Genomic DNA, 6,895 nt, shown 5'->3' on the forward strand with positions numbered 1-6,895 from the left:
GACCAATAGATGGAGCCGTGGGTCAAATGTTCTTGAACAGGACACTAACAGTGTAGTGCAAAGAGATTTCAGTGGAGGACAGGGTGAAGCTGCACAAAAGGTTACTAACTGAAGACTGACTATTTCAGAAACTCCACATTGTGATTGGATATGGTTTGCAGACCACAAGACACTCATGCCAACCAGTTATTATGATCTGAAAGGGAGTTCATAAACATGTTCTTTTCATTGTATTATCTTATTTCTTGAAGTCCTCCTTTGCATCATCTTGCTCATGTCCACAAGTCTAACATTACAGACTTTAGTTTATAGTTAGATATTTATTTTTATGTATTTTGTTTTTATTACAATTGCTTTTATAGTTTAAGACATATACATCTGAGGTAAATGTGGTTTTTTTCCCCAACTGTTTCTTTGATGTCTATGATGTACTTGTTATCCATGCTTATTGGTTATGCTTCTTTTCAGTTTAAAGGCATTTCAATGTGGTAAATAGAGCAGTTTGTTGTAGTTACAGTGAACTAAACTAGAAAATTACACAAAACAACAAAAAAGGCCTTTATTAAAACAAATGACGCCTTATATCATTGACCATTTTTTCAAAATTACTTTCCAAAATTAGCGCAAAACAAAACATTACAAAAGACGAAAGAGATTTTGAATCAACGATCTGTCAAGAGGAGCTGATGAAGCTCTGTCTGAAAACAAATCTTGCCAACTCAGCTGTAAATTTTTCTCCATGACAGGTCACATGATGTTTTTTTAAGGTCAGATCAGGCAACCAGGTATCATTGTAATCTCGCCCACTTTATCGTGCAAACATCAGAAGAATCAGGTCAGCGAGGAATTGTATGCTGTTTGTCAGTTTAGGGCTAAGCGTGTGTTAAATCCCATGAGTTCTAGTCTTTTCTGGTTTGCAGTCAACACTGGTCACATAACATCAACTGACAAGACTGTTTTGAACCCACACACAAGGCAGATTATGTAACACAAATTTAGTAGGTACCAATTTAAAAGTCATGTTAATGTTGATGGCTACCTCAATTGTTACGCACAAACATGCACCACAGTGACACGAACACATTTCTTCATGGAATCAATAATTTTCAGTATGTCATGTTGTGTCATGCTTCCCAGCTGCCTCGGGTGGGGTGGCTAACTACAGTTGGCTCAGTGGAGGACTAAGCTGTCAATATGAGGTCCAAAATGATATGGACACTGAGATTACATAACTTAACTGGAACAGTGTGGAGGGAGGGCAAGGTTGGTCAAAAGTGACACATGAAATAAGCAAAGGACTGAAAGAGCAGAGGAAGTGCAAAGTGGTGTAAAAGAGCTTGTTTAAGAGCAGAGAAGGGGAATATGACATCACTTTTCACAGAAAAACATGGAGAAAAACAAGTCATTTATTCCTTGTTAACAAAGTCAATAGTTCTGTGGGACACTCTCGTCCCGTACACAGCCTCAGGGCCACTCACGCTGTGTACTGCTACAATAGTTGTCAATAGTTGGCTCTTAGGTGTTACACACAGCTGAAAACACAATGTTTGGGAGATCGGACCTCAGTATGAACTGTTCTCAGATTTGGATGGGAATCTATTTGGACTGTACACATGTGTGTTATGTACTAAGGATAATAGAGCAACATTCTCCCTACTCATATATTCCTATAGCCCCAAACCATCCTAAAATAAAAGTAAAACTCAAATTTGTGATGTCCAAGCGTATAAACTCTGGAGCTGCTCCATAGATAATGAATTGGGAAAGATGTTATACTCAGGACATTTACATGCATAGCTCGACTTCCAATCAAATTACCTCGGTGTGTTAGTTACTTTGAGAAATTCGATTTAGTCCGATTTTAGTTGGACTAACATAATAATTTGACTTTTTCTAACATCATGTAAATGCATTGACTGAAACCATGCAGGGGAATGATTTGAATATAGACCTGATTGCTGTGATGTCAGGGTAACAACAACAATCACCTCTGGGGTAGTGAACTGGCAACTGATTCAGTTGTGCAGACAGGTGAAATCGGCAAACTTGCTTGTTTCTGTTGAAATTTTCAGCCGTAACTGTAATGTGTAAAGATATTAATCTAATTAAATATGTTGGTCTGTGTGACAACTCTCCCACTGTCTTGGAGGATGTCCTGGCCAGCCTCATCAGGCAGCACACCTGAAACACATGGCTTTCATTACTGACTTTGCTAAGTGACACTTCATTGGTCATTTAAGTATCTCTCTTAATTATGATTGGTTTTTACAACATCTCTTGTGTGGAGTCCCTCTTTGTCACATTCACTGAGCCAGTTTGTGACAGTCACATCTGACATTCCTGTTCTGCTTATTCTTAGACTGTGTTGCTTTGCCAGTTTTGATAAACTAAATCTGTCACAGAAACTATGTAAAGTACTGCTGCTGATGGGGGCTGCCGCAAAACATGTTTTAGCCACTTAAAAAAATATATCAGTATGAGTGTAGACTATATTTGAAATATTTATCTGCACTGACTTACACACCATCCAGTCAAGGCAGCATTAACTCCCATGTTCTTTGAAGTAAAATTATCTAACAGCAAGGTAAAGTGGTGAAAATATGGTGAATAAAGCGAACAATTAAACTGAATGAATGTTTCTTTTGGTGTTTTTCTTTTTAGGTGGCTAAAAATGAACCACTTGAGGCAGTGTTTGCTCCAATCATTTGATTTTCTGTACGTGATGCAAGGGAAGTTACTGTAAACAAACACTGTGATTTGGTCTATATGGGTACATTTTCTGTTTCATAAAGTGAGAACTCTACAATAGAATAAAGCCGATTTGAGTATAGAACAGAAAACAAACATATTGTAGGTCCACAAAATCATTCTCCCTGTAATTGTCTATGAAGCCGCACTAGACTGTTTATTTGGTGAAATCGCAAGTATGAGACTTCTCTGGTTGTTGGCTTTGAGAGAGAGAGTAGCATGTGTTCACAAACACTGACTGAACTCAGCCATGTAAAAAACTCATTGGATTTCTTAATTCAGGCAATTTTCCCTGAAAAAAAGACCAGTGCCTTTAAGGCACTGGTCTTTTTTTCAGCTGTTCAGCTATCAAGACATGAAGTCTCCCATTTTTATCATCTAAAGTTGATTGACCAACAAGACAAGTTTGGGAAGTGCAAAACCAAGCCATACATGGGTATCGACCAAGCCCGGGCTGTCAAATACCATACCAATCCTAGTTCATCCATCATATGACCTTAAGTGTTACTGGGTGTGGGAGGTATCTGTATGAGTGCACACCAAAGCATAAATATCCTTTTAGGCTGTTTGTTTGTGTGTTTCTTCATTATTCTGGTGGAGAAAAAGCAATTTATCCCATGCCCATCCAGCCTTGTGGCAGCTGCCTAGGCCTGGGTTGCTAAGCCTACTGGGATAGAGCCTCACCAGGGGGGATGAAGAGCCTAAAGCCCCTCCAGCCTGCTGCCACAGACAGACCAGCTCTCTGACGAAGCAACCAGGAAACCAGCTCCTGTATAAATAGATCTTCCTCTTTAAACACAGTGAAAGGGGAAGGGGGCGGGGGGTCCTACACACTGACAGACCTGAAAATCTGTCAATGCTGACAGACAGATGTGCAGACATAGAGGTGCAAACCAGAACTAGATCAAATAACATTTGCAAATAATAAGAAAATAGCTTTTGTCAGTTTGTTTTTGTAATTATATTACAAACTTTAATTAGTCTATGTGACTGACATAGTCAAACGATATGCAGCCCAATATGACAGGTGGAACAGGTTAACAAGAAGAGAAAGGGTGTGTAAATATCTGTGATCTCATCTTGGTGATTAAGCTAATTGGAATGTGGATAGACTGAAGTGGCTTGATGATTTGGAAAGGTCATCTAGTCTGTGAATATCCACTGATGACAGAAACGGGTTGATGGTACTGTAATGGTTCAGCTTTGTTTTACCAAACTATATTACAGTAAAGTCATGGCAACCAACCCACTGCCACAACCACAGTCTCGGGCATCATGTAACCACCATGGAAAACCACACCCACACGTCATGGCAGGACAATCCACTTCCTGTCTTTGTGGGCTTCTGATTTGGGGGAAATGGCTCAATGTACAAACTGACTCATTGTATCCCAGATCTTCCTTGGAAACTACAGCTCATGAGACTAAGACTAAGCTCAGAAGACAAGTCCCAACTCCACTGATAAACAAAATATAAGGGCACATTTAATATGTCTTCAGACCAGATTGGAATTATTCTGAATGAAAAGGCTGTTAAAAGTCTTGTTAAAAGATCCGACATTTCATGTATTTATGAATTTTAGGTTTCCAACAAGTTTGGGTATAATAGAACTTTGTTTTTGATGAGTCGTGTTATGCGATTGAAATTGTTAAAATCAGGAAGTTAATGCAGGGTTAAATGGACACTGACCTCTTGTCCTGACCTCTCTGCTCGCACACACATGCACAGCTTGAATATCCCCAGTAACGTCATTTCGAAGGCAGGCAAAGGGACTTAAGTGCATTAGATTAGAGTAAAATAAACATGATCAGACCCTGCCATCTGCACTGGGATGGCATGGTTGCCTAGCACTGGGCAGTGTTTGGATTGTCTGACGTTGATGTGCTGACGTTGGAGTGTGTGTTTGTGCACATCCTTATGTGTGTATGCGACAATATGTGCAGATGGCATCATTCAAACGATGATGGATTCATTTTCTAAACAGGCTTCCAAATAAAGTCAGCCTTGTCTCAGTTTTGAATCATTGTGTCTGTGTACAATTATGTATGTGTGTTTGTGCATGAGTATCTAGGTTTAGCTTGGGCGAATATTTATTCTAATAAAATGATCAGTGCTAATTCCTGTAAAAAAAGGATGACTTGTTTTCACACCCTTCTTTCAGTAGGAGATTTTATCTTAATAATAATATATTTAATTGTGAGAAAAAAAACTACCTGGCAGGCTTTGTGTTGTTTATTCCTCTCAGAAAAAATAACATAACAGTTCACTCTCATGGTCAATTTTTAGACATCTGCTTAGTGAAACTGAACAAGATTTGGTTGTTTTTAATTCCAACCACTCTTTTTCTCACACATAAATACCCCTCTCATTGCCTCTAGTGTTTGGGTGAGAGAGTTATTGAGTCTCAAAATAGAGTCACAGCAATAATAACTGCAATATCCTGGCAACCCATATCATCGTGCTCTATCAGTGAGACTGCTAATAGGGTTAATATGAAAGAGATGAATGGGCGTCTTCAGGGCACAACCTGAATTTGAAGTACATAAACATTTCCATCAAACATAGGGTTATGTGTGTTCTTTGTTTCTCTGCATGGGCACATTGTGAGAGTGTGTGTGTGTGTGTGTGTCAGACAGAGGAAGAGAGAGAGAGAGAGAGAGAGAGAGAGAGAGAGAGAAATGCAGGCTTTATGAGTGGACCAACTTGGCATTCACCTCAGTGCGCACAACCATTCCTAATTGGCATCCATAGATAAAGCCCAGGGACACAAACACTGCAGTAACATCATACAGGGAATTATCTGGTGCACCAGTGAAAAACAGATATAGAGAAATAGTCATTATAAGTGTAAGTGTCAAGATGCACCATGTTCAGCAGCAAAGAAACAAAAAAGTGCATCTATCAGTAGTAAAAAGTGTGGTGAGAGAAAAATGTGTAGGGTCACTTAATAACTGCACTCTTTGTCTTTTTTTTTTAATGTAGAAAGCGCAAAATGAAACTGATTCTTACGTTACCCTTTAGCAGCACCACAAAGAGGGCAGCTTCATACAGCACCTGCTGTGTTTCAACAGAGGGTCTTAAGTTCAGCTCTAGTGTGCATGTGTCACGTGCATGTGTGTGCATGTGTGTGTTAGTGGTTGAATTGGAGTTCATTAATCAAAGCAGCATTTGTTTGAACAAGTTAAGCAAAGCCCAGTCTATGAAAGTTAAAGTACAAAGACGAGGGATTTGAATTAAACAAAAAGTATCAACTTAAAATGTCAAAGTACTTCTTCAGAGACAGTATAATTTTTATTCTAATTATCATTGTGGAAGCTCTATTTTAAGTGCATGCTTTTCATCCGTCTATGTTTGAGTAGCCTTTTTCATGCCAGGGGTTTGGTAACTCAGCAGCTCATTTAAGGTGCTGCCACACATTGACAGTCTTGGCTGTATCCCTGTATAAGCATGGTGTGGTCTATTACTGTTGGACACTGTGTCTACAATCTGTAGTGATCATATTGTTTAAAATTTAGAATTTTTAACCATAAATTGGTAGTAATTTCTTTTGACTCAAACATTTTTCTTTAAATTTTAAACACAAGTTTTCATATCAGAAAAGATGAGCTGGAGTTGTGCCCTATTGACCCCCTTTTACGCAACCCATTCCCCAGCTGTTCTGTCACTCAAAATTACCACATGCACACATATTAACTGTGTGCCCACAAAAACAAACCCATACTCATAACTTTACATGGACGACGACTCACAGAAGTAGTGTTCGAGAGATTTAAACTTTAACTGACTGGCTCCAACTTAATTATTGCTAGATAATTTGTTTTCTTGCTCAACTCTCTCTACACAAACAAGCCTTCAATGACTGAGATATAAATGACTCCTTTGAAAAGAGTGTTGTAGTATCATGTAACAGTTCTCTCACATGGTGTATAGAAAGTGAGGCTAAGAAAGAGACAAGTTGTGTGTACATTTTGCCTTTCTGTCTGACTGTTATATATATTTTCCCATTACAGTAAGTAGTTTTAATAGATGAACTCAACTCTTCTGCAGTTAATGCAGTTAAGAACAGTACTTGTTATGCCAAATCTAACGGTATGACAGGAGGTTTTGCTCAAAATGTAAATATTAAATGATGAAATCATTGAAATC

This window comes from Plectropomus leopardus, chromosome 5 (genome assembly GCF_008729295.1).
Source record: "Plectropomus leopardus isolate mb chromosome 5, YSFRI_Pleo_2.0, whole genome shotgun sequence".
In the NCBI taxonomy this organism is placed as follows: domain Eukaryota; kingdom Metazoa; phylum Chordata; class Actinopteri; order Perciformes; family Serranidae; genus Plectropomus; species Plectropomus leopardus.